This window comes from Gobio gobio (assembly GCF_949357685.1).
Source record: "Gobio gobio genome assembly, chromosome: 2".
Classification (NCBI taxonomy): domain Eukaryota; kingdom Metazoa; phylum Chordata; class Actinopteri; order Cypriniformes; family Gobionidae; genus Gobio; species Gobio gobio.
In genome coordinates, this window is record NC_137098.1 from 68823159 (window position 1) to 68850867 (window position 27709).

The window sequence follows — 27709 nt, forward strand, 5'->3', positions numbered from 1 at the left end:
TTGACCACTGGCATTTCGGTAGCCAATAAGAGATCTGATCGTAAACGGACCAATAAAAGGCCTGATATTTGAAGTAAAAAAAAGCTCCTGCTGCGCAGCAGCAGCTTCTGAGGGATCATAACTGCACAGTGAAGGAGATTCACAGTGATTTATGGACTAAAAGTTTGGAGAAACAAACAGCATGGTAGTGTTGTCAAAAATAATATCTATATTTTGATACATATCGATACTGAAATATCTGACTCGGTTCCAATACTCGTTGTTTGATGCGCGTTCTCTCTCCCCTCTGACAGCGAGCCTGAATGTCAGCGCAGAATTGCAGGTATTGCGCATAATTTTAATCATACCCATGGGCGTCAGTTTGGTTTGAAATGTGCTGGGGACAGAGATGCATTCAGAAGTGCATTTTCAGAAGTGCTGGGTAAATTTTTTTTTCTCTTTCGCGCAGGTCATGTTTTGAAAGACTATGTCCTGCAGCTTACTAATGTAAATAAATAAAAATGTCAGATGAGAGACATATTGCGGGTCTTATAGCCTATCTTACTCATGCCGACGAAAGCGCCCCGCGAATTCTTTAATATTTTTCATTTTTGCAATTTTTTTTTACCACTTCATTATCAGAGTCCCACTGGAGCCCGTGTTTTTTTTATCCTCCCTATTACACATTAGTTACAGCCATTAAAATAGTTCAGTTTTGTTTTTAATGTCAAAGTAGATATATTTCGTTTTGTTTCTTTATTAAGTTAATTTAGAAAAATGTTTAAAGCATTTAATGTTTGTTAAACTAAAGTTTTTGCTTTTTAAAGTGACGACCAAGCGGCCAGCGGCCGACAGTGAGTTAACCCAACACTTTAGCCTCTGAAATCAACACTTGACTTGTCTTGCTTATTAAATCCATAAAAAACACTTAAAGCATCGTTTAAACGTTTAGCCTATTATCACCACCATCACAGTAAAAAGGCATTTTTGACAAGATGAGGCAGGCAGATCGCAAAGGCGCGCGCAAACAAAACGGGCTACACAATCTAAACAAATAATTAAAAATAAAAAACATGCTGGTTGTCTTACCTTAGGCTACACCTCTCCGCGAAATGAATATATATCCGATCTTCAATTCCCGTGCTATAGGCTATGCACATTTAACGGAGTTCATGTCAACGAAATCAACCGATATGAGTATTTTATTCATCAGCTCTTTTCAACATCAAAGACTGCATTATGAGAACGAGCGACCTAAACACTGGTAAGAGCATTTAGTCTCATTAATTTTAATGAAGATGATTGTGCTTTTGAGCATCTAAAACTTAGCTTATTTTCAGTTTCACTTGTGGCAGTTTGCGTGTTGCGTGTCCCCCCCGAAATCGACGCCTATGATCATACCCGCAGGTTTCTATGACGTGTTTAATGGCAGATGTCGAGAGCGTGTGGTTTAACATGAGAGCACATTCATGTAAATGCAGAAAACTGAACAGGAGCTCTCAAATATACACATGAACTGCCTCTCCTCACTCAGATATTGTGTGCGCGCTCTGACTGTGCCCCATGTAATCATGAATTTTTGTGCTCTTGAACTAGAAATTAAAGTGATAGTTCACCCAAAAATAAAAATTTGCTGTTGATTTACCCACCCTCAGGCCATCCGAGATGTGATCCCCCCCCCCCCCTTCTGTAGAACAGTAAAGATTATTTTTTGCTGAAACCTTGGCCCTTGCTGATTCATATAATACAAGTCAATGGGTGCCATCAGTTTGAGAGGCAAAAAAACATTTACAGACTAAACAAAATTAATACCTGTGACTCCTGACCATACACTGAGGTTTTATAAAGCAAAATGATCGGTCTGTGTAAGAAACTGAACATTATTTACAACATACATGTAATCCTCAGCAAACAGTCCTGAGCGTGTTCACAGTAGTCTGGAGCTGGAGCTTCCTGTCACATTATGACGTATACGCAGAAGCAAACTTGCACGTGAGCTGACTCTGTTTTTTTTACAGTAGAGAGGGAGGAAGCATGTGTTTTATTGTTTGTCAAAATGTTATATTTCTTTATAATGTAAATGTATGTTAGAAATGTTTGGGAATGGGGCATTCATATAAATGACTGTTTACTTTCTTTTTTGTCAATTCAATTCAGTTTGAAATCAAGCTTCTTTGTGCTGCGTGTAAGCTATTGCAACAAAGTTACCCTATTGTAAAGACACAATACACAGAGTGAGCAAATGTATAAGTGAGATTATTGTAATGGTTAGTTGATCAATGTTTAAATGTGTAACAAAATCCTAAATTAAAATCTATTCATCATATAAAGTGGACGTGTCTCTTCAGAAGACTTGAAATGAAACTGCTCCATTCAAATGGATTACTGTTACAACAAGTCTTGTGCTTTTTGAAGCTTGAAAATAATAATTTCCTTGACAAAATGAATGGACACAAATTGAGATATCAAAATGGCAGTATACAGTATGTGGAGGTTTTCCCCATGGTATTGAATATTATACTGAATATTGATATTTTTCAAGGTATTTATGTACTTCGTCAATAAGGTAAAAGTGTGTTTTTATAAATAGTTAAATAGCTAAATAGTTAGCTATTTTCTAAATATATATATGATTTGATTACATATATATTGGTACTTCATTAAATATCGCCGGCTAAAATGTAACTAGTACTCCGAGTAGTTTTTGAGAAGAGTAATTTGTACTTTTACTTAAGTACTTTTTTGACACCAGTACTTTCACTTGTAATTGAGGATTATTTTAGCAATGTAACAATACTTTACATTGTAACAGTACAAATTTTCTGTACTCTTTCCACCTCTGCCTATGAAATCAAAATGAGTGTTTATATGTGGCCTACATTTACTGTACATTTCAAATTTACAGTTGTTCTCTTCTGGAAAAAAAACAAAAAACAATTTGGATTATTTTGGCAGCCCAGCGCTGGGTCAAAAAGGGACGTACCCAGCACTGGATTGTTTTGACCCAGCATGATGGGTTAAATATTTGACCCAGTGTAACGGAGGCCAGGTAGTAGTCTCTCTGCAAGTAAACCTCACTCCTCTGATCTCAAGAAAAGCTCTAGCGACTGACGCTAGGGGTTAGAGTGTCTGACTCTCATGCCGGTGGACCCGAGTTCGAACAGGCTTATACCAGCATGCTGGGTTGTTTTTTAACCAAAATTTCTGTGTAAAATTACTACATTGCTGGATTAAAATGAACCCTAAATGGGTTTGAAATTAAAGCCAGAAATATTGGACATTATAAAATCCCTTTTAAAAGGTAAAAATTTATTAAAAACGAAAACAAGGGCGATCATGGTCAAAAGTAACTTCAAAAGAGAAGAAAAGCAGACAAGATTTGCAAATCCACGGACATTGTTTTTAACAGTTCAATGAACATTGATGAATATAACTTCATTTAATACCAAATTAGACTTTTTTAACACAAGTTAACATGACTAAAGTTTTTTACAAAATAACTTCAGTGAACAAAAACCACAACATTAGCACTGACATTATAACATTTGCATAAATGTTATCATTCGTAAACTTATCATTCTATTCATTTTCTGTCTTTCTAATTTAATTTTTTATTAAAAAAAAAAAAACTGTCCTGTGTGTTCTGTGCTAGATTAACTGAGACTTGTTTCAGCACTTGCATACTGTTGCCCTTGACTGTTCTAGTTGCTTCTTTTGCTCTCATTTGTAAGTCGCTTTGGATAAAAGCATCTGCTAAATGACTAAATGTAAATGTAAATGTTACAAATAACACCGCTCCTCCTCTTGTCAGTCAGGATTTGGTATTCTGATCTGGTCATTTCTGCTCTTATCCCTGCTTGGCTGCATGGATGCGCAGGGAGTTCTTGCCCAGAATAGAATCATACCGCCAATCCAAACAAAATGTATGCAATTGTCAATCATCTTGGACGATAGTGGTCCTGATAGAAGTGAATTTATTAAACAAGAGTAAATAAGGAGCAACATGGTCCATGTACTTTTTCGTTCATTCGATTTTCCTTATAGAAATGGGTATTTAAAAAAAACAAAAAACGGCTCCTTTTTCGTTTTTTCGTTTTGTTTAAAAAACTCAAACAAGAATTCAGCTTGATTTTTCGTTTTTCGTTCAGAGGTGGAAAATTAATAAAGTCAAAACAAATAACAAAAGAAAGTTAACTAATTTTACAATACTAATCTAGAAATCGGATAACAAACTAAAAGTACAATAACTTCCCTCTCTTCTTAACATAAACGGGAGAAAACAAATAATAAAATAAAAAGACACCAACCTCCCTACCATGATCCGATTCAATAATGGTAAGGAAGGAAAATAGAGTTCAGCTTAGCAGAAAAATCACAACTTAGCAAAATGGTGGTTTACATCAAATGTCTTGTGTACCAGTTCTTTAACAATCACGATATAGGCTACACCACGAGGAACAAGTCAGTCCATCAAGGAAGCCATGAGAGTGGGGAGTTATACATCCATGGTTCAGGAGGTTTAAATAAGCAGCAATCACTCCTGTCACCAATCAGGGCACTCGTTAGCAACTCCACCTGAGAGTAATTACAGCACTAGAGAGGAGACGAGTGCTGCATTCGTTTTTATTATGCCCTTCACTTGCTAACTTCCCTCCGTCTCGTTCACTCAGATGTGCATCATTGCTTACGTTGCATGAGTGCCCACTACTGGCCGAACCTTTGCTGTGGACTGAACTGGAACGCCCTAAGCACTTTATCACTTGGAATCCACTATGGAGTTGATTTATTATTTCTTTTTTCTTTTACGAAATTTAGTTGTTTCATAAAAATATCATAGAGTTGTTTGTGGTGGGGTAAATTAAACGCGATATGCGGTGACGTCACATTCGTGTTGCATTGTGGTATATGAAGCTGTCTGAAGTGTACATATGAAGTAGACTCCGTCCCTCAGGTAAATCAAGGGAGCGATGGTCTGTCCATATAAACTTCCTTCATCCACTTCACGAAGTGGAACGCACTTCAAAATGGCGGCAGGGATTCCCCCGAGGGGAAGTGCTTAGGGAAGTTAGCAAGTGTGTGTCTAAAAGTGGAGTGGAGCGCAGCAAAGGGCCCTGTCCCAAATGGCACACTTCATCTGCAATTTCCGTCTTGTGGACTTACAATGGCTGCCGTGTGCGTGTGTTCGTTAAGTCCACGAGACCGTAGGGTGTCCCATTTGTCATTTTAGGTCTCAGAAGGGTGCTCGTGAGAGCCCCCTTTGTGGTCGATATGCGCAAAGGGATACAACACTGGCAAAGTTATGACAGAACCCTCTGCAGTTTTCTGCCATAACCAAAAAGCTACGCAGTTCCCTTTTGTTCACAGGCACTGGAAACTCCAAGACGGATGCAATTTTTGCATCAATTGGACATAAGTTACCCTAACCCAGTATTTACCCCAAGTACTAACCTTGGCGAACTGATAGCCAGTTCTGATATCACACGATCTCTCCGCTCAGCCAGATCCACATGTTCATGATGCAGTAGTTGTGTAAACCCAACCACACCTCCGCAGTAGACGCCCCTTTAACCACATTCATCACACGACGCTGCATCTCGTCTGAATGAACCGAGACCAGATCCACATGATTCTGTCTGCAGTATCTCAGAGCTTCAGACCACGTCCGGTTCTCTTTGATCAGAATCAGTTTATCTGGACACAAAACAAACCACAAGCAAAAACTAGAGCGAGACTGATCAAAAACAACATGCAGAACAAACACTGTGGAGGAATCTGTCATGTCAGACATGTAGCGTGAACTTTAAGATATCTGGAGCTGATGGATGGATTGTGTGTGTTTTGAGACGATCTGCTCACCTTCATGACACACAAAAGGAAATTGGTTGTTGCAAGAGATGTCATTCCATTGTCCCAGAGCCTTCGGTTCAATCACTGCACAGTTTTCAACACCTCCAACATTATCAGGTTGACCAGACCTCCAGTATCTGAATGAGGAGTTCCTCTGATCTGACCACTGCCATGAGTCTCTGAACAGGCCGATCCAGACATCATTAGATATGTGACTATCATTGATGAACTTCTGAATCTGTTGACTCTCATTCTGGTTCCTCACACTGACCAGATCAATGTGATTCTGTCTGCAGTAACTCTGAGCGTCTCTCCAGTTCTTCATCTGATTGATAAAGACGAGTCCTGTGTTCACTTTAAGAAAAACACATGGAAACAGATTCAGAGTCATTTTGTTCATTATTCTTACACTGATTTATGGTTTGGATGTGAATAATATCAATATTACTATGAGATCTTTAAACTAAGGGTGGGTAGATCTTTCTTTTTCTGTATTTTTTTTTCTGTAATTCTGTAAAATCAAATTGTCAGATATATTTGGCACAACATTCTAAAAGGAGATTTGACTTGGAATATGATATGGAATTTTGATGTTTTTTTTTCATTTATACTACAATTTACATGGTAACACTTTACAATAACAGTACATGAATAATCATGTATTAATACATTAATTAATAGTTAATTCAACATGAACTCATGATTAGTGAAGATATGAACTAATCATGAACAAATGAGGATTTATCATGAACTAAGACAGGAGTCATAAGGATTCATGCATGAATTACAGCAGCATTAATACATGTTAGTACATGTTTGATAATTAATGCATTAATTAACATGTATGGTTAAACTAAATCAAACAGGCTTTCTAAGAATGAATAACAAATATTTTGACTTTGAAATACATTTTAAATGTATTATTGTCGTAATTTAAACCACTTTTATCAGAAGCTTCATCATAAATATTACTGAAAGCCACAGGAATAGTTTTTCATTACTTTCACTGATCACCCTTATCAAACATAGAAAATACTAAATCTGCTATATTTTATCTATAAAGGTCTCAGTCTGTTTTGTGATATTCTCTTTCCCATCAAACTAAACCTACTGTGACTTATAACAGTTCCTGAGAAATCAGTTACCAAAAAATAACCAAAAAGGAAACATGCAGTAAAGTCAGGAAGTGAGGGATCATCTGCTGGGATCCGTACAGTTCTCTCTCCACCCAGACACAGGCCGTGATGATACTGTACCTCCATTCTCTTAACTGGGCTGAATACTAGTTATACTAGTTACATGTGTATTTGATAGTAAGTTTATGATAAATCCTGAGTCATGAATTTGATAAGTAGTTAACAGTGAATTAATCATGATGTGCCCCCTCAAGTAAAGTCATGACACAATGATGCATTAACAAGCCATGAGTTGATGTTAGTGTCACGGTGTGACTTTTCCTGGGGCGGAACCATAGTGGCAGAGATTTGTTCCGCCCGGATCAAACACCACTACTTCCGGGTTCCCGTCCCCGCGCCAAAAATCATAGAGAATCGGCGGCAGGTGCTCCAATAAACAGCGCGATCTCCGGATTGGGTGAAGGGGAGGTAGGAGGAGTACAAAGAGGGCCTCCAGAAGTCAGTCGGGGTCAGTCGTTGCAGCGGTCACACACAGCCGCAGCTGTTAGTTCCGGGACGGGCTCAAGCTGAGCGTGGTGGTAGCCGCTTCCAGCCGTTGCGGCGAGAGGATCTGGGCATCTGGGCAAACAAAGGATAACACGAGGTGGATATTGTGGACTGAGCGATCAAAGATCCGGAGAGCTATAAAGAATAAGAAGAAAAGAGACGAGGCTGAGTATAATACAGACGAGTTTTGTATTGTGATTCAAGTGTCAAGTGTGTGTCCGATTCTGAGAAGTTACATGCAGGACAATTGCCGGAAGTGCTAATGAGCAAATCCCTTCGGGAGAGAGAGCACAGCGGTCAAGACGCGAGCCAGACACTGGAAGAGAGAACAAGACGAGCACACGGGTTGATCAATGTGTGAGTACCCTGAGAAACGTATACCGTAACAACTTCATCGGAAGTTTATCATCTGTGAGCCTTGTGACGTTGAAACTAGGAAAACGAGTGGCCCCACCGCGGAGAGTGAGCGTGGGAGAGCCAGAGACGGCGGACAGTGAAAGCCGCCGGGGTGGTGTAGCAGCAACGTCCTTTTCGTTGGTTCTTCGCTATACCAGCGCTTCAGCGATCTTCCGCTCCGACCTGTGACATTAGTGTATGGTTAGTTAATAATGAATTAATCATGATGTGCCCCCTCAAGTAAAGTCATGACATAGTCATACAGTAACAAGCCATGAGTTGATGTTAGTGTATGGTTAGCTAATAATGAATTAATCATGATGTGCCCCCTCAAGTAAAGTCATGACATAGTCATACAGTAACAAACCATGAGTTGATGTTAGTGTATGGTTAGCTAATAATGAATTAATCATGATGTGCCCCCTCAAGTAAAGTCATGACATAGTCATACAGGTACAAGCCATGAGTTGATGTTAGTGTATGGTAAGTTAACCATGAGATAGTAATGCCGTGCCCCCTGAAGTAAAGTCATGACACAATGATGCACTAACAATTCATTCATTACAAAATGAATAAACATATACACTAAGAATCCTTATTCCTTTACACCCTTGGTACAAAAAAAAACAAAGATAAAAAGTATTTGTAGGCTAGTTCTTTTATTTATATTTATATAATTAAACATATATGGACTTAAAAGAAAGCCCAAATATACCTGTAAAGACACATAAGGCATGTTTATATGTAAAACAGGGTGTATCCACCGGCTAATGCTAATCGAGGCATATAATGTCACAGTGTCTGGTTTGTGTTTCCCCGGGGGTCCACTAGAGGTCTCTCTCTTATTGTCACCGTTCATTCTGGAACTGCATTTCCCACAATCCTTGTCTGCACTCATCACTGTCATTGTTCCCAGCTGTTCCCCATCATGATTGTTAGTTCTGTGTGTATTTATACCCTGTCTGTTTTAGTGATTGTTACGGAGTCCTTGTATTTATCACGCCACTTCTGTGTTCTGTTTTTACCTGTTCTGGTCTTGTGTTTTGGATTGCTCAATTGGATGTTGACTCCTGCATGGACTGGATAACGTTACGGAATATCCCAATAAAACTGCTTTTGGATCTAACCCCTGTTTCCCGTGTGTGGTTCGTGACAGAAGGACTCCGTCATGCAAAGATCCAGCGGTATGGGTTTTCGTGTCTCTTGCCCAAGCAGCTGTACCTTCATGCTTTAAACGCACGTCCATTGTGCCAGTGCCAAAACACTCTAACCCGAGGTGCCCTAATGACTACCGCCCTGTAGCACTCACACCCATCGTCATGAAGTGCTTTGAGCGGCTGGTCCTGGAACACCTAAAAGACTCTCTACCATCCACATTGGACTCACACCAGTTTGCCTACCGCAGCAATAGGAGCACAGAGGATGCCGTTTCCATGGCACTGCACTCTGTGCTCACTCACCTGGACAATAAGAACACTTACGCACGCATGCTGTTTGTTGACTTCAGCTCAGCATTCAACACTGTCATCCCAACCAAGTTAATAGCCAAACTTGGAGACCTGGGCATCAATACCTCAATGTGCAACTGGATTTTGGACTTCCTAACTGACAGACCCCAGAATGTTCGTTCAGGATCCACCTGCTCCACATCCATCACACTCAACACTGGTGTACCACAGGGCTGTGTGCTAAGTCCGTTTCTCTACTCCCTCTTCACCGCCGACTGCAAGCCTGTGTATGGATCTAATTCTATCGTCAAGTTTGCGGACGACACAACGGTGATTGGTCTCATCAGCAACAACGATGAGACTGCCTATAGGGAGGAGATCCAGCACCTGGCCACATGGTGCGCTGATAATAACCTGCTCCTCAACACCACCAAAACGAAGGAGCTCATCGTGGACTTCAGGAAGGAGTCAAGAGGCACACACGACACCATCCACATCAATGGAATGGCTGTTGAACGTGTCTCCAGTTTCAAGTTCCTGGGGATCCACATCTCGGCGGACATGTCGTGGACGACCAACACCTCCAGCCTGGTCAAGAAGGCTCACCAGCGCCTCTTCTTCCTGAGGACACTGAGGAAGAATCAGCTCTCCTAGGCTATCCTGGTGAACTTCTATCGCTGCGCAATAGAAAGCATCCTGACCAACTGTGTGTCAGTGTGGTATGGGAGCTGCTCTGTTGCGGAGCGCAAGGCACTGCAGCGGGTGGTGAAAACTGCCCAGCGCATCACAGGGACTCCACTGCCTGCCATCGAGCACATCCAGAGGAAACGCTGTCTGCATCGAGCTCGCAGCATCCTCAAGGACTCCTCTCACCCAGCCCACAGACTGTTTTCTCTCCTGCCCTCCGGCAGGCGTTTCAGGATCCACCGGACCAGGACCAGCAGACTTAAGAACAGTTTTTTCCCCAGAGCTGTCTCTTTACTGAACTCAAACCCCCGCTGATCCACTCCCCTCATATACTGATAACTCTCCTACCTCACATCCACCTTCACTTTGTTACTTGCACTACCGACTCTTTATTACAGTAACAACTGTTTACTTATTCATTTTGCACTACCACACCGTAACTGGATTATGCTCATTTGCACTGCCGACTGTTATTTACAGTACCTACTGTTTACATTTGTATTTTGCACCGTACTTCTAACTGTAATATGCAATCACTTCCACTGCACTTTTACACTTTTTTTCGGATAGCTTCTGTCCATAATTTATTGCACTACCTTAATCCACTGCCATATTCCTCATTTTAGCCTAACATATCATTGTATACCTCTATCTGTAAAATTCTGTTTATAGTAATAGCCATCTGTATATTATATTATATTCATAGTACATATCCACCTGTAAATTCTGTTTATTGTATTAACCATCTGTATATTATTCACTGTACATATTCACCTGTAAATTCTGTTTATAGTAATAACCATCTCTCTATTTATAGACATATTTATATATACTCAGTACATATCCATGTCCTGCACTTATGCAAACGTTGTATATCCTGCACTTGCTGCTATTGCACTTCTGGTTAGACCTAAACTGCATTTCGTTGCCTTGTACTTGTACTTGTGTAATGACAATAAAGTTGAATCTAATCTAATCTAATCTAATTACTGAGCCAGTGTCTGTTTCTGTGCCTGAGCCATTGTGTGTCCCTGAGCAGGTACCTGTTCCGTGGCCGCCCGAGGGAAAGTCTCCGCCCTGGCCGCCCGATGGACTGTCTGCTCTGCCCTGGCCACCTGAGGGAAAGTCTCCGCCCTGGTCGCCCGATGGACTGTCTGCTCTGCCCTGGCCGCCCGAGGGAAAGTCTCCGCCCTGGCCGCCCGATGGACTGTCTGCTCTGCCCTGGCCGCCCGAGGGAAAGTCTCCGCCCTGGCCGCCCGATGGACTGTCTGCTCTGCCCTGGCCGCCCGAGGGAAAGTCTCCGCCCTGGTCGCCCAATGGACTGTCTGCTCTGCCCTGGCCGCCCGAGGGAAAGTCTCTGCCCTGGCCGCCCGATGGACTGTCTGCTCTGCCCTGGCCGCCCGAGGGAAAGTCTCTGCCCTGGCCACCCGATGAACCGTCTGCTCCGCCCTGGCCACCTGAGGGAAAGTCTCCGCCCGGGCCTCCCGATATATCATCTGCTTCGCCCTGGCCGCCCGATGGGTCGTCTGCTTCGCCCCGCCGGCTAAGCCGTCACCCCCTGTTTCCGTTCCCTTCCATGGACCTGGCCCCCCATCCCTCCCCCTGATCCTCCAGCGTACCACCACCCGCCTGGACTCTTGTTTTGTCTGTTTTTTTCTGTTGGTCTTGGAGCGTCTGGTAGCCGCTCCGTAGAGGGGGGGTTTTGTCACAGTGTCTGATTTGTGTTTCCCCGGGGGTCAACTAGAGGTCTCTCTCTTATTGTCACCGTTCATTCTGGAACTGCATTTCCCACAATCCTTGTCTGCACTCACCACTGTCATTGTTCCCAGCTGTTCCCCATCATGTCTGTTTTAGTGTTTGTTACGGAGTCCTTGTATTTATCACGTCACTTCTGTGTTCTGTTTTTACCTGTTCTGGTCTTGTGTTTTGGATTGCTCAATTGGATGTTGACTCCTGCCTGGACTGGATTACGTTACGGAATATCCCAATAAAACTGCTTTTGGATCTAACCCCTGTTTCCCGTGTGTGGTTCATGACATATAAGTTACATTTAAACAATTAAAAAATACAGTTAATTAAAGTACACACCTCCAAAAATATCCCAATACAACAATCATACAAACATGTCTTAAATTATTATTTCGGTTAACCAAAGCAGTCGACATATATTATTTGATGAAAATGCCAGCAATACCGAAGGAACACAACTAACGCGCTAGGAGCACCGAGAGCGCCACTAATGAGTGTCCCACCAGAAACAAACCCTACATACTGTAGTTCCGGGAAGAAAACTAGCTGTGACTAAACGTAGCCTAATTGAACTATAAAAATCTGAAAACGGTTTATATCAAATTAAAAGGATTAGTGATAGTTATTAGTCTATTTTCCACGTTTGATTAGACAAATGAGTGTAATTAATGGCTCACAAAAATGGCTAAAAATCACAAAGCTGCAGATGGCAGATTATAATAGGCTATTACAGTTTAAATTATGACAGTATTAATTCACATGTTTAATTCAAAGTCAGAGTACTTCTTATTTATTGTTAAGGAGCCTGTTTGATTTAGTTTAACCATACATGTTAATTAAATGCATTAATTATCAAACATGTACTAACATGCTGCTGTTATTCATGCATGAATCCTTATGACTCCTGTCTTAGTTCATGATAGCTCCTCATTTGTTCATGATTAGTTCATATCTTCGCTAATCATGAGTTCATGTTTAATAAACTATTAATTCATGTATTAATACATGATTATTCATGTACTGTTATTGTAAAGTGTTACCATTTACATTACATTTTCTAAATAAAGCATCTTTTGTTAAATAATTCTTTATTATATTAGGTATTTTACTCACTGTTGTTGCAGATGAATGGCTGGGTATTACTACATATCAAATCATGCCATTCTCCATTTCTTATCATAGCACAGCTCTCATCTACGTTATTTGGTTGTCCAGATCCCCAGTTCAGCTCGAGTGCACGATCACCTGAAGACCACTGCCATTTATCAACACCCGTCTTCTTCAGCCCAATCCAGACATCCTGAACACCTCCATCATTCACACTCTCCTTCAGCTCGTTCATGTCGTTCATGTTGTCAACGGTGACCAGATCTGTGTAATTCTCTCTGCAGTATCTCTGAGCTTCAGTCCAGTTCTTTCTCTCGTTTATAATACTGACGCTGAACACATTCAGATACGGAGCAGAGAGCTGTGAAAGAGAGGGTTTGATTTAATGCTTTTCATTACAGGGTCAAACCTGATGAAACTATAAACCATAAATAAAACAACACACACTCACCAATGAGAGGAAGAACGAAATATAGAGTTTGGTCCATTTCTGTGGAAGGCAATAAATCATTTAAATACTCACATATTGTACCACAAAATTACCATGTCAAAAGTCTAACTGTGAAGAATGAACATGTGAGTTGTTCTTACTGTAGAGGTTGTGTGTTTCTGTCCTGAGTCTGATGTTTCTGTCTGCAGCTTTAAACTACGTTATTATTATATCTGCTCTCATTCGTCATCCAGCACATCACATAATTTGTTAATTGTTCTATAAAAAAATTGTTTCACATTTTACTTCCTCTGTATATGTGTACTTACGCACATCTCTTCAAAGCAGGAAAATAGGTGTAGAAAATCGATTCTCCTTATTTGCATCTTTTCACCTGTGTCAGTCTCAGTACATCTCTGTATTAAATATGATCTCAAATCGGAAAGCATCAAATACCTGGCCAAGCACTGACGGGATGAGGTGTTCATTGTGAAACAACCGGAGCAAAATGAAAGGGAATAGTTAATCATTTAACATTTAATCTTGTCATTTACTCACCCTCGTATCTTTCATATCAAACCTCATTGGTTGTTGGAGTGTTAAAAGTGAACAATATTTGAATGGAGAAGCTAAACATGCAGCACCACCGGAAGCATGATTCCTGATAGGTCTGGATAGAGAAAGGAAAGAGTTTTATATCCATAACTCACAGATGGAGATTATGTGTAACTAGTCCGAGTCGACCCACTCCAAGCAGGATTCGAACCAGGGTTACCGGCGTGGGAGGCAGATGTGCTAACAAGGACGCTAAAGACCGCAGCCGCTAGCGTTAGTCGCCAGATCTAGGCCAGCAGAGTGAGGTTTAAACATACAGCTCTTACTGGCCTACGTTACACTCACCCCCATTAACCTCACATTCATCCTACTTTTTTGGCATGCCACATTACTCTGACCTGCTTATACTTAGAGACACTATTCCCTTGCAATACATCTTTAGGAAGTTCCACACACTTTGACAACCACTGGAATAGCCTATTGATTTGGTTTGATAGCTTTGCTGCTACTATAGTCCCATTCCTGATGAACACCTTTTATATGTTTTACTGAGAGGCCTGAATGTTTTTTCAAGTGGGGACAGAAAATACTATCAGTGGTTTATATACTATCAGAGAGTTTTAAGTACACGAGTATCATAAAGACTGGAATGTTCTGAAACATCACACGTTATTTCTTCTATGAGTCTGGCTTCAGGTATGAATTAAACATACAGTACATTTCATAAGAGTGTTTCCTTAACCATCGCGGGAAAGATGAACGCCTCAATGTACAGAGCAGAGGTGGGTAGAGTAGCCAAAATCTGTACTCAAGTAAAAGTACAAGTACTTACTGAAATATTTACTCAAGTAAAAGTAAAAGTAACAATCGTAATATTTACTTGAGTAAGAGTAAAAAAGTATTCGATGAGAAAACTACTCAAGTAGTTAGTTACTAGTTACTTTGGATCTGATTGATAAGCGAAAACCCTGAATTTCAGGCTACTCGGAGAGCTTTCACACACCTCTCTGTAACACTTTACAATAAGGTTGTATTAGTTAACATTAGTTAATGTATTAGTTAACATGAACTAACCATGAACAACACCTCTGTTCAGCATTAGTTAATCTTTGTCAACGTTAGTTCATAAAAATCCAGCTGTTCATGGTTTATTCATGTTAGTTCACAGTGCATTGACTAATGTTAACAATATTTTAATAATGCATTAGTAAATGTTTAAATTAACATAAAGATAAATAAGTGCAGTTCATTATTAGTTAATGTTAACTAATGTAAGCTAATGAACCATATATATATATATATATATATATATATATATATATATAAAAACACACACACATACATAATACATACATATATACATATATACACATATATATATATATACATATATATATATATATATATACACACACACACATATATATATATATATATATATATATATATATATATATATATAATATATGTGTGTGTGTGTGTGTGTGTGTGTGATTAATGGTTAAACAGTGTAAATTAATGGTGTGCAGGGCTAACTAGAGCTCTTCTTAAAACATACTTTGTTCTTATGCTATTCTTTAGGTAGGAACAAAATACAATACCGTTTTTATCTGTGTGTATTTTCTACACTTCAGACAGGTGTCTGTCCGGATTTGTGTATAAATGCAAGACGTCACATTTGGCTATTCAATTTGTTTCGTTTTGTGAAGAAAAGGATATGTAAATGTGAAGATGTGAACGTTTGTTCGTGGACGTGTGTTGTTTGGAGGATTCAAACGATTCATTGCTTGCACAAGAGCGCATGAGGAAAACAATCGGACAGTGTGTGAAATAGTATTATAATAAGGGGAAATTTCCCATAGTTACCAAAATGACCGTTAATAGTGTTCAAATATAGGCATCATTGTGACACTTACCGCTCTTTTCAGGGTGGAATTATTGTATGCTGAGAGATGTCAGTTCGTTTTGGTGCACACAACATGCATCGCATTATGAAACTATTCTTTTTGACATCTTAGAGTGAAAACATAGACTGAACTTGAGGCCACGGGCAATCTGCCTCCCGTAGCTCACACACATCTTCCTCTGCTTCGGCTATCATTTTCCGACGAAACGCGCGCTAATTATAAGCGGGTGATGCGTAGCAACCTCTCGCGAAGCAGCCTCTCCAAAGTTTCGCGAGACTTGCGAAAGTCATATTCACTTATTTTAATATATATAATATAATTATTACCATTTGACAGTAACGGAGGAACGCCACCGAATGTAACTAAGTAAAAGTACAGTTTTTTCACAAGAAATTTACTTGAGTAAGAGTAAAAGTACCCATCTTTAAATCTACTCTAAAAGTACAAGTTACCCAAAAAATTTACTCAAGTAAATGTAACGAAGTAAATGTAATTCGTTACTACCCACCTCTGGTACAGAGACATCCTTGATAAAAACCTGCTCCAGAGCGCTCTAGACCTCAGACTGGGGCGAAGGTTCATCTTCCAACAGGACAACGACCCTAAGCACAGCCAAGATAACAAAGAAGTGGCTACGGGACAACTCTGTGAATGTCCATGAGTGGCCCAGCCAGAGCCCAGACTTGAACCCGATTGAACATCTCTGGAGAGATCTGATCATGGCTGTTTACTGACGCTCCCCATCCAACCTGATGGAGCTTGAGAGGTCCTGCAAAAAAGGATGGGAGAAACTGCCCAAAAAACAGGTGTTCCAAGCTTGTAGCATCATACTTAAAAAGACCTGAGGCTGTAATTGGTGCCAAAGGTGCTTCAACAAAGTATCGAGCAAAAGGCTGTGAATACTTATGTACATGTGATTTTTGTTTTTGTTTTTTTATTTTTAATACATTTGCAAAGATTCAAACAAACTTTTTTCACGTTGTCATTATGGGGTATTGTTGGTAGAATTTTGAGGAAAATAATGAATTTAATACATTTTAGAATGAGGCTGTAACAAAACAAAATGTGGAAAAAAGTGAAGCGCTGTGAATACTTTCCGGATGCCCTATAAACATGCACTGTATTATTGTTATTTTTATGTATTACATAAGTAATAGACATAATTAGAAATGTAAATCGTTAAAAAGGTCAAAGCACAAAATAGAACGTAGAACCTGTACAGTGTTACCGTCCAACACAGACGTCAATATGCAAAAAGGGGAAAGAGATGGAAAATACACAAATATAGAGGAAGTGAATATGAAATAGGATTTTACAGAGTAATAAACAAATTATGTGATGTGCTGAATAAGTGATGAGAGAAGATATAATGTGATTTTTCTTTACTCTATTTATGTTTCATGCTCCATTTTGGCCCTTTTGCAGTGTAACTGAATGGGAGAGAGAAAACTAGGGTGATTCTCTCAAAGAGGCTGCTTGTTTGTGTTTTGTATTGGGAGATGAATAAAAAATCTAAGTAAACCATCATTTGCTGTCCTGTTTGTCCATCACACAGAATTAAGTGTTTTATAACTGGTGTCTCTGACTGTGCATTACGCTTGTTGCCGTGAGCCACAAGTTACATGTGGTGCCGTGACCCGGATGGGAGTGAGGTTTAGGGGGGTGAGGCCAGTAAGATCTGGCATGTAAACCTCATTTCCTTGATCTCAAGCGGCGCACTAGCGACTGATGCTAGCAGCTGTAGTCTTTAATGTCCTTGTTAGTGTGCCCACCTCCCACTGCGGTAGAGTGGCCACTGGCCACCCATCCTATAAAATATGGAATAGTCCCATATTAAAAGCTAAAATGATGTGTCCCGTATGAAATCAATATGGGACATGATTTGGGTCGTGTATGGGTTTCCCTTATTTTTGCTCACTGAAGGTGGGAACCCGGTTTGAATCCTGTTCAGAGCAGGTGTTACGTCCTTGGACATATTTTTCATTGTTCTTGAATTATTGTTTTTATTTTTTATATATATATCTATATACACCTGTGTGGGCGTGGTGATATGCCTTGTATCCGTGTAATGTTTTGTGTCAGAGTGTCTCTCCCTCTCTCTCTCTCTCTCTCTCTCTCTCTCTACTCTCTGTTCCTCACAGGCAGAATCATCTGCACCTGTAGCTCGTTATGTCAACGTGTTTGAGGCTGAGAATGGAGCTTATAATGACATTCGGAGGAGTGCTGCAGCGGTACACGCTTCTCCCCAGCTCCAGACTGAACCTTGGTGAATTGTTGATTGAAAACCTTAGGTTTTATATTGTTTCTTTTCTCGTTTTCTTTTGAGTAATTGAGGTAAGTTAGCTACTTCAAAATTTAGTTAGTTTACCGTTTTGTTTGTTATTTTAGGCCTTGCTCTCCCCTGAGCCATTGCTTCCAACTTACCTTCTGTTAAACTTACTGTTCCCTATTGTAAATAAATTCTTACTTTTTCTTGCAATCAAGCAGATTTGTGTCAATTCGTTCACTCTGGGGCTGAGGACTGAAGTGTGTTACCATTCAATTTTATTACTGATTTCCTTATTTCCTTTGTTACTTCCCCTGACTAATCCCTAGACAAATGGGGGTCGTAACACAGGTCAATTAGGATCGGTTACATTTGGTGCCATGACCCGGATTGCAGTGAGGTTTAGGGGAGTGTAACAGACATAGGCCAATAAGAGCTCTGAGTGTAAATCTCACTCCCCTGGCCTCAAGAGGCACTCTAGTGGTTGCAGTCTTTGATGTACTTGTTAGCATGCCCACCTCCAATGTCAGTTCGGATTCCGCTCAGAGCGGGTTGATTAGGACCGGTTATATTTGGCGCCGTGACCCGAATGGGAGCGAGGTTTGGGGGGTGAGTGTAACGTAGGCCAGTGAGAGCTTAGCATTTAAACCCCCCCCCCTGGCCTCAAGAGGTGTACCAGCGACTGTCGCTAGAGGCTGCGGTCTTTAGCATCCTTGTTAGCTGGAAGGATGCGTGTGCCAGCCTTCCATGCCGGATTCAAATCCCACTCGGAGCTCTGAACTGATTACTATTATATTCCTTTTTTTGATAACTATTTTACAACTTTTGATTGTTTTATTTCTTTCTAAAGAACTCTTCAGTATATTTTGGTGTGCCTTAAGCCGTCATTCTGAACCAGTAATCACGTTTTTGACAATTCTACGTGGATGGGATTAATTTTTCTTTTTTAAATTATGACTACATTATTATGTAATTATTTGTCCCATTTTTATTTAAATAATTTATTAAATCAGCAATTAACCCTTGTGTGGTGTTTGGGACTGTGGGATACGTTTTTTTTTTTTATCAAAAGAAAAATTATACGATTAATCATTTTTTCAAACTCAGACCTATTGGCCTTGGCTCATTTTCTGTGAAGAACAAATATCAGAACACATGTTCAATGACCACACACTGTACACCCCCCTACACATTTATATTACATACAGGATGTTCGGGTCTAATAAAAGTGTAGGTCTTGTGTACTTTCACTCCATCCTGTACCTTCACATAATATGGGCCTGATGTTAGTGTGTGTGTGTGTGTTAATGTTTGTCTATCCTGGTGAGAACTTCAACCTGAATGCACACTGACTCATGGGGACTTGTCACCATGGGGCCATAAATTGAGGAAACAAGCTTGTAAATCATACAGAATTAGTGTTTTTTTTTGTTTTTTTGAAAAATGTAAAAATGCCTGTAGTTTTGGGTTTGTGTGTGTGTGATGGGTAGGTTTAGGGGTAGGGTTAGTGCAAGGGGAGAGAATATACAGTTTGTACAGTATAAAAACCATTACGTCTATGGAGAGTCCCCACAAAGATAGTGAACCAGACGTGTGTGTGTGTGTGTGTGTGTGTGTGTGTGTGTGTGTGTGTGTGTGTGTGTGTGTGTGTGTGTGTGAGAGAGTGTGAGTGTAAGTTCTGCCCCTGTAAGTTCCTGCACAAAATTGCAAAATTCAAGCACCAACACAGTCTGCTCTCACTTTCCTGCACATTTTACCCTCTGTCTTGTGGGAACCAATCTTGAGATGTGGGAACTCAAAGGGGATTCCCTTTTCCGGCTGGAGAGGGGTTTTCCCGGGTCTTTGATTCCCTGAAGGTCTGGTCGTGTCTTTTCATCGACGTCTTGGGAAGCCAATCACGTGGCGTGTTGGCGGCTGGATGGAAGTCTTGTGGGCGTTGTTTGAAGTTGAAGTGCGCTGTTAGAGACTCGTTGAGAAACTTTGCGGCGAAACTTAACAGAACCCTGAGACTTAACGGAAAGAAAATAAACTTTAAGTAAAAGAAAGGAAAGTGAGAGAAGAGCAGATGGCCTGAATGAAATCGTTGTTTAACCCATTTTCTCTGATCTTGGTCTGCCACGATCGTCAGATCGTCTCTGTGAGCTCTCCGTTCAGAACTCAACTTTGGTCAACTGCTAGGACTCAACCCAACTGAACAACTGCGAACTGGCACTCTTCGTCCGTGTTCTGAGATTAAAGGTCCTGTTCTTCGTGATCCCATTTTTCAAACTTTAGTTAGTGTGTAATGTTGCTGTTAGAGCATAAATAATACCTGTAAAATTATAAAGCTCAAAGTTCAATGCCAAGCGAGATATTTTATTTAACAGATGTTCCCTTTCAAAGCCTACAGCGAACGGTCGGTTTGGACTACATCTCTGTACATCCTGCTTTAATTACGTCAGTAGAGCAGTTTGTTGACTAACCTCCGCCCACAAGAATACGCGAAAAAAGGGGGCGTGGTCTTGTTGCTCCCGCGTGGAGAAGAGGAATTTGCGGAAGTTGCGTTTGTATAGTGTTTGTCGCCATGTCGTCGAGACGCTGTTATTTTCATCTCGGAGTCAAATCACCTTTGTTTGGCTTTCCCAGGGACGCTGTACTTAGAGATCATTGAGCGCATGCATCCCCGTTATGGTAAGAGGAGTGACCTTTCCGGTAACGTGCGCTCTGCGTGCGCTAAGCTGCTGTCGAATCACAACACGGGAACCGCTGGCACAATCAGAACTCGTTACGTATTTCTGAAGGAGGGACTTCATTGAACAGGGAAATCTTTGAAGCCGTTTTGAGGACAGTGAAAACAGTGGTATACAGATAAGTAAACTGTGTGAAAAATACTGTTTTTTTACACGTGAAACATGAACACATGTTATATTGCACACTGTAAACACAATCAAAGCTTCAAAAAAAACGCGAAAAACGGGACCTTTAAAACTCAAATATTTGCCCATCCCCTGGATGGGTTCTGGCCAATTAGGGTTCAGGGGTGACTGTGTTTCCACCCCTCCCATAAAATTGGGTTATCTATGGTAATTTAGTTCATTGCTCTTAAGCAGAGAGTAAATGTAGACCTAATTTCTTACTATAAGGACATGATCCACTCTACAGGTGAGTTTTATCAGGGTTGAAGTCTCACGCCCGTTTCACACATACTCCGTCTGCAGTGCGTATGCGGTGCATGCTGCGGTGCGTGTGCGATGCAGGAGCTGCACACGCTGTTGTGCTTTCATATATGCTGCGTTTGCAGCGCGCAACTGATCCGCGATTGTATACCACAAACACAGCATTTATTCATTATTTTTTATTTCAAATCCAAAAGTTGTTACTGAACATGGCTTGTCAGAATTGCAATTATCTTTGTCTACACTTACATAGATGTCACGTTTTAACTTAGTACATTTAAACAACGTTTTATTCAATTCATTACTTTATATTTATATAGCCTAGTACTTTAGATTTAGCTCACACAAGTGGCAAAACATTTAAACATAGGTTATAGCCTATAAACATTTTAAATTAGAAACTTACAATAGGCTATACAAAAACAGCTGACTCTCGTCTTTTCTTTTGTTTTTAAAGACTTTTAAAAGCAGGTCATGAAGACCTTTGTTTTTCCACCTCCAAGAACGTACGAGTGCTATCCATTATTTACATTTTTTACCTAAATGCCAGGTAAGGTGTCGTTTCCTTGCTTTACCCGAGAAAAAAAAGCAATGTGTTGACTTTGAAACAGAGTATGTTTTCAATGATATCCATCTGTAGTAAAATTACTAAATTTCCGCGTCAGTACATGTTTATTTTAATACAAACAATGTGCTGTCACTTTAATTCAGCAGTGCAGCACAGCAAAAAACCCAAGGTTTTGCAAAGTCTGGGAGTTTTTCAAACGACCTTGTAAGACCTCCTCTGAAACCATATCTACATCCTCTTCTCCCCCATCCACCAAGTTAAAGCCACAAGATGCAGTGCCTGTGCACTGACACGTATGACAAGTTTTAATAAACTGAGCTACATCCCGCTTTAAACGTGGCCAGAAAAAATAACGGAGTATGCGATCATAAGTTTTACGAACACCCATATGACCTGCCACATCACCATGTGAAGTTTGCAACACTTTATTTCGCAAAGTAGTAGGTACAACTACTTGAAAAACTGGTTCTCCTAGACCCTGATCACAGTATGGAACCCATTTCTTGACCAACAGCCCATCCAAAAGAAAATAACACTGAGCACTATTCCTCACCACTGAATCAGGAACAACTTTATCAAACAGATCCGCCAAAGTAGTATCAGCCTTTTGCTCAGCCATCAATGAATCTCTTGAACAAGTCAATTGTTCTATCTGGAGTTTAACTGGCAACTCAAGACTTTCTGGCTTACTGTCTGGCTTACTGTCAACCTCCTTCCGAGAGGTAGAGCGGGTAACAGCACACACAGGAAATACCTCAGGAGACACACTACTGCAATCTGGAGATACACTTGCAGGGGGCACTGAAGGTTGCTTCTCAAAGAGGTTTGGTTTGCCAGCTGCCCACACCTTACTACCTGCCAAGTCATTCCCCAAAATCATGTGGACTCCCTCTACTGCATAGTGAGAAGACTGAGAACCAAACTCAACTAGTGGTCGAAAAAAACTCACCCTGGTGGTCAGAGGCTGTAACAGGAACTGCCATCACCGCAGGTTTAATTTGACCTGACATTTTCGATCTAAGTAGAGGACACTCTTTCTTCCAATGTCCTTCAACTAAACAGTAGCGACAGGTATTCTCATTAACTGGTGCTTTATTTCCCCCAGAACCAAACTTCTGCTGAGGCCTTTGAAAAGAAGCGCCAGAAAAAAAGTGACCTACTATGCCTAGGAGTAAAATTATTTGTATAGTACATGTCACCATTTGACTCAAAATGACTTTTATGTATTAGTCTGTACTCATCTGCAAGGACTGCTGCCTCACTTGGAGACTTATGTCACAGGTCGGGGCGGGCCAAACCAGACTGCACCCACCCCTGAAAAACCCGGGAACCACCTCGAGGAACGTTTCAAGGACCAGACAGACAAAGGAATAAAATAATACAGTTTATTTATTATATTAAAAGATCAATGAATTGGATAGGTCCTAATTAAAATCTTCTTCTTGCCACCAGGACAGTTCAAGAGTCTACAGACCTCCCGGGACGGGAGGGGAGGGACGATCGTGACGGACCGGAGGCTCGTCGGAGGGGAATCAGGGGGGAATCCCCGCGCCGTCCAGGTAGGTCACTGGGTAAGTACTCCTCTACGGGACTCAAGAGGGGAGGCCGGGGTCATACGGACCCCATTCAGACTGGAACCAGGTAAGTATGCAGATGCGGGGGCAAAGCGAGCCACTGGGGTCACTCCGGAGGGAGGTACTCAGAGGTGGGGGCAGGCGAGCCACTGGAACGATACAGCAAGGTTTAACTGTCCAACAATATGTGGAACATTCGACTGGATTACCTCTCTTCTTCTGAGCAGGGTAAAGGCTTCCAATAAGGGCGTGTGGGGACCACCAGGCGGGGAGGACACTTCAAGCGGGGCGCTCACGTCGGCTGAACACTGGGACAGACACAGCACAGTTTCGACGGTTCAACAGTATGTGAAGCTTTTCAACTGATATACCTTCTCTCCTTTTGAACAGGGTCAAGGCTTCCAATAAGGGCGTGTGGAGACCACCAGGCGGGGAGGACACTTTGAGCGGGGCGCTCACTTCAGCCGAACACTGGAACAGTACAGCAAGGTCTCACGGTTCAACAGTATGTGAAGCTTTTCAACTGATATACCTTCTCTCCTTTGAACAGGATCAAGGCTTCCAAATAAGGGCGTGTGGAGACCACCAGGCGGGAAGGACACTTTGAGCCGGATGCTCACTTCGGCTGGGCACTAGAACAGACACAGCACAGTTTCAACAGTACATGATATATGAAGCACTCAGCATTAACGGGGCCGGGTCTCTTCAAAGCAGGAAGTTGGGCGGTTGTTTTATCAAAACCCTTCGTTAGAGACAGCGGGTGGAAGACTGTAGGAGAAGAGTGCACGGCAGACTTCTATTACTTCTCCACACACCAATTCCACTTCACAGCACAAACCGTGTAAATCGTCACTTCAGGCACTGCAATTCCACTCGCACACCGTGCATTCAGGCCAGCACTCACCCACCGGTCTTTTCTCCCACCAGATCGGATCTCGTCCTCGATCAGGGCTTGACTTCGCTCCGGGAAAGCAGAAGAACGATGCAGCGATCATCACATTCGGCAAGGAGAGGACAGAAGTTGGAGACAGATCATTAATTCACTCGGTGTAATAGTTTACTCGTGCCAAACATTTTCCAAACTCTCCACACCACTTCAGTGTTAGTGCATATAAACAAGGGATCAAATACTCATCACTTGCGTCTTTCTCACTACTGACGATATTCCTCAAGTCTTCGCTGACAAATACTCCCCCCCTCCTTCCTTCCTCTTCCACAGCTCCAATCTTCCCCACTCCACAGCCCAGCCTCAATAAAAAGAACAACCCGCTGACAAACACAGCATCATACGGGAGGAGATCCACACCACAGTCTGTTTTCTCTCTGTTTTTAAAGCCTCATCTCAATAGGTGTCCCTCTCACAGCGTTCTCTATAATTGCCCCACACCTGCTGTCACTCAGGCAATCAGCCCCGCTGCCATGGCAACAGATTCACAGGGCATAGAACGGATGTTCACTGGAAAATCCTGAATGACTGCATTCACCAGGATCTTAGTCCCGTTCGGTTTTTGTCACCCCGTGACACTTAACTTTACATTCATTAATGTATGTAGCAACCTGGTCAGACACCGAATTTTTGAACTGTTCTAGCACAATCAAGTTAGCCAGACCATCAAAAGTGCTAACATCAGAAGCTATATACCACCGATTAAAAGCAGAAATCAAATCACGAACAAACTCAGAATAGATTTGTGAATCTAGCTTTTTTCCTGTAACGAAAACGTTGACGATATGCCTCTGGCACAAGCTCGTAGACCTTCAGAACTGCTGATTTAACTGTAGCATAAACTTTACTGTCAGCTACACTTAATGCTGAAAAAGCCTCACGTGCTTTACCTGTAAGTACACATTGCAACAACATAGTCCTGTCCAAATCTGACCAAGCTCTAGCTCCCGCAATACGCTCAAATAAAATAAAGTATGTGTCTGGATCTGACTCATCAAATTTAGGCAACAAACGAAGATTATGTGAAACATCAAACTGTGGTACTACTTCTGGTCTACTGACATTTTGCAATCGTGCTATCTCCAACTGCATTTGCAAAATCTCCCTCTGCCGCTCAAAAGTTAATGAAGGGCTGGCCTGAAAACTTGCACCCTCCATACTAGCAGACTGATCCAAACGAACACCTACTTTCCTTAGACCTTGCTTTAATTCAGCTTTAACAGTCTCTTTAAGTTTTTTATCAACAATCTCAATCTGATAATGTTCAGCTATTTCAATTAACTCCTCCTTAGTACACAAATCTAAGGCTAACTCTGAAGGAGCCTTAACAAAACTACTCAAAATGGAAGACATTTTCATCAACCAATACAACTATTACAAATGCCCAAAAAAAACAACTCATCTGCTGCCAGTCTGGGTTTAAGGACAGGAGCCACACCCCCCTAACCTCCAAAAACGACTAACTAACTGGCCCCTAGTCTTCGTGCAGTCACATGTGGTGGGTTTGTATCCACACAAAACCAGTGGAAGTGGAAAAGACAACCAGAAACTGGCGGCCCCCCACATCCACGGAGGTGCTCCCGAGCCGATGTAGGGGAAAAGGGAAAAGGAAGCTCTACCCACGTTCACTGCCTCCTAAAACAAAAACACCACGAGCCTCCTATTGACACTCGCTGATAAGCCTCAACAGGAGAGGACTCTCACCTAGACATTAAACCCAGAAAAGGCCCAGAGTGAATTCCTAACCATATTAGCTACAAAGGTAACTAAACAAAAAGGAACACATGGCTCTCACTGCGCTCTCCAACAATATTGGCCCAACCAAAGTATCCCCTCAAACAAAAATTTTTGGCAATCTGAACTAAACTGACAAAACTACTAACCCAAGTTAACTACAAACAATAGTCAAATAAGCCAAACTATTGCCCAACTACAAATAAACAAACGTATCAATGATAAACAAACTAAACAAACTTTAACCTGTTAAACTGCAACCCCACTTTGGGGCTCACAGCTGAAAACGACCTACCTGAATTAAAACAATTATAGCTCCTGAGAACAGTGTGCTACAGGCACAATTAAGGTATCTTTGGAAAGAAGACACTTGGGACTCTACTAAAAAGCAATCAGAGTTGATAATTCTCAAACAGATAAAAAATTATAATAGTTGAAATGCCTCAAAAATTATTTGCACTACACAGAATGTTGTATTATTTCATGTAAAAATATATGAAAATAGACCTGGAGGAATCCAGTTCAGTTATGGATTGAAAGCCACACGACTTATCAGTTTATATTTCAAGTTTGAGGAAGATATAATGAAAAATGTGGTTCCTGCAAGCTTTTTTCCAAGACTATGTCTGTTCCATTTCTCCCTCCGCCTGCTTGAGGCACATCCCCAGAAATGACATCTCCCAACTAAAACAATTGCAGTTGCTGAACAATTTGCACTACATGCACAATTTAGACATCTTTAAAAAGAAGACACTTTAGAGTTTATTACCCAAACATTAAAGTAGAAAAAACTTAGAAAGACAAACAGTTATAGAAGTTGAAGTGTCTTGAAGATGATTTGTGCTACAATGAACACTTTATTATTTGATGTAAAAATATATGAAAATAAGCCTGGAGGAATCCAGTTAGTTAATGAATTGAAAGGCACAAGTCTCATCAGTTTATATTTAAAATTTGACGAAGATATCATGAAAAATGGGGTTCCTGCATGCTTTTTTCTAAGAATATGTCCAGGTGCCAAGAAACCTAAAGGAGACTTGATAACCTAATGTTATGAAGTGTACTGCAAGCTGTTTTAGCCATCATATATGATGCTTGAATGCTTTTTCAACTATAAAATAATAGGCAGAACCATAAGACTTTGTATTAGTGATTTATTTGTACAACAGAACTTATAAAAATATAATAAAAATGAAATATTAATAAAAAAAGAGCTAAACTTCTTTGCATCTGAAAATACAACAAGTAATATAAGTATAATAACTATAAATATAACTAGTAATATAAATAACAATATAATATAAATATATAGCTATAAAAACACACACAATTTGCAAATGTAAAAAAAAAAACATTTACTGGCCTTTTACTGGCGGATTCAGGTCTACAACAGCAAGTGCAGATCTTGAAGAATCTGAAAGCGTTCTTCTCTTTTCTGCTGGTTGGCTGGTGCTTGGATGCCATAGCTCATCTGAAGACTCAACCTGATGCCTGTAGAATGGCAAGGAAAGGAAAGAGAATTAGCACTGCATGTCCTATTTCTGTATAGTTTGCCCATTCAATCAACAATCACACTGTCATCATTCACTCTAATTACAGGCCATCCCATGAACAATGAAACTGATGGGCAGTCGGTTAGACAGCAGTCATATTGACGGCCACCTATACATTCTCACACA

At 40.9% G+C, this 27709-nt stretch overlaps 1 pseudogene across 1 annotated transcript; it reads right to left on the reverse strand.

The window, feature by feature from the left end:
• Window positions 1-2183: 2183 nt before the first annotated feature.
• On the reverse strand, window positions 2184-22786 carry LOC307139398 (C-type mannose receptor 2-like; annotated as a pseudogene). The gene is made up of 6 exons: window positions 22726-22786; window positions 22467-22670; window positions 12902-13256; window positions 5836-6180; window positions 5428-5670; window positions 2184-2188 (listed from the first exon to the last, which is right to left on the reverse strand). The product of its transcript is annotated as a C-type mannose receptor 2-like (transcript).
• Between the last annotated feature and the right edge of the window lie 4923 nt (window positions 22787-27709).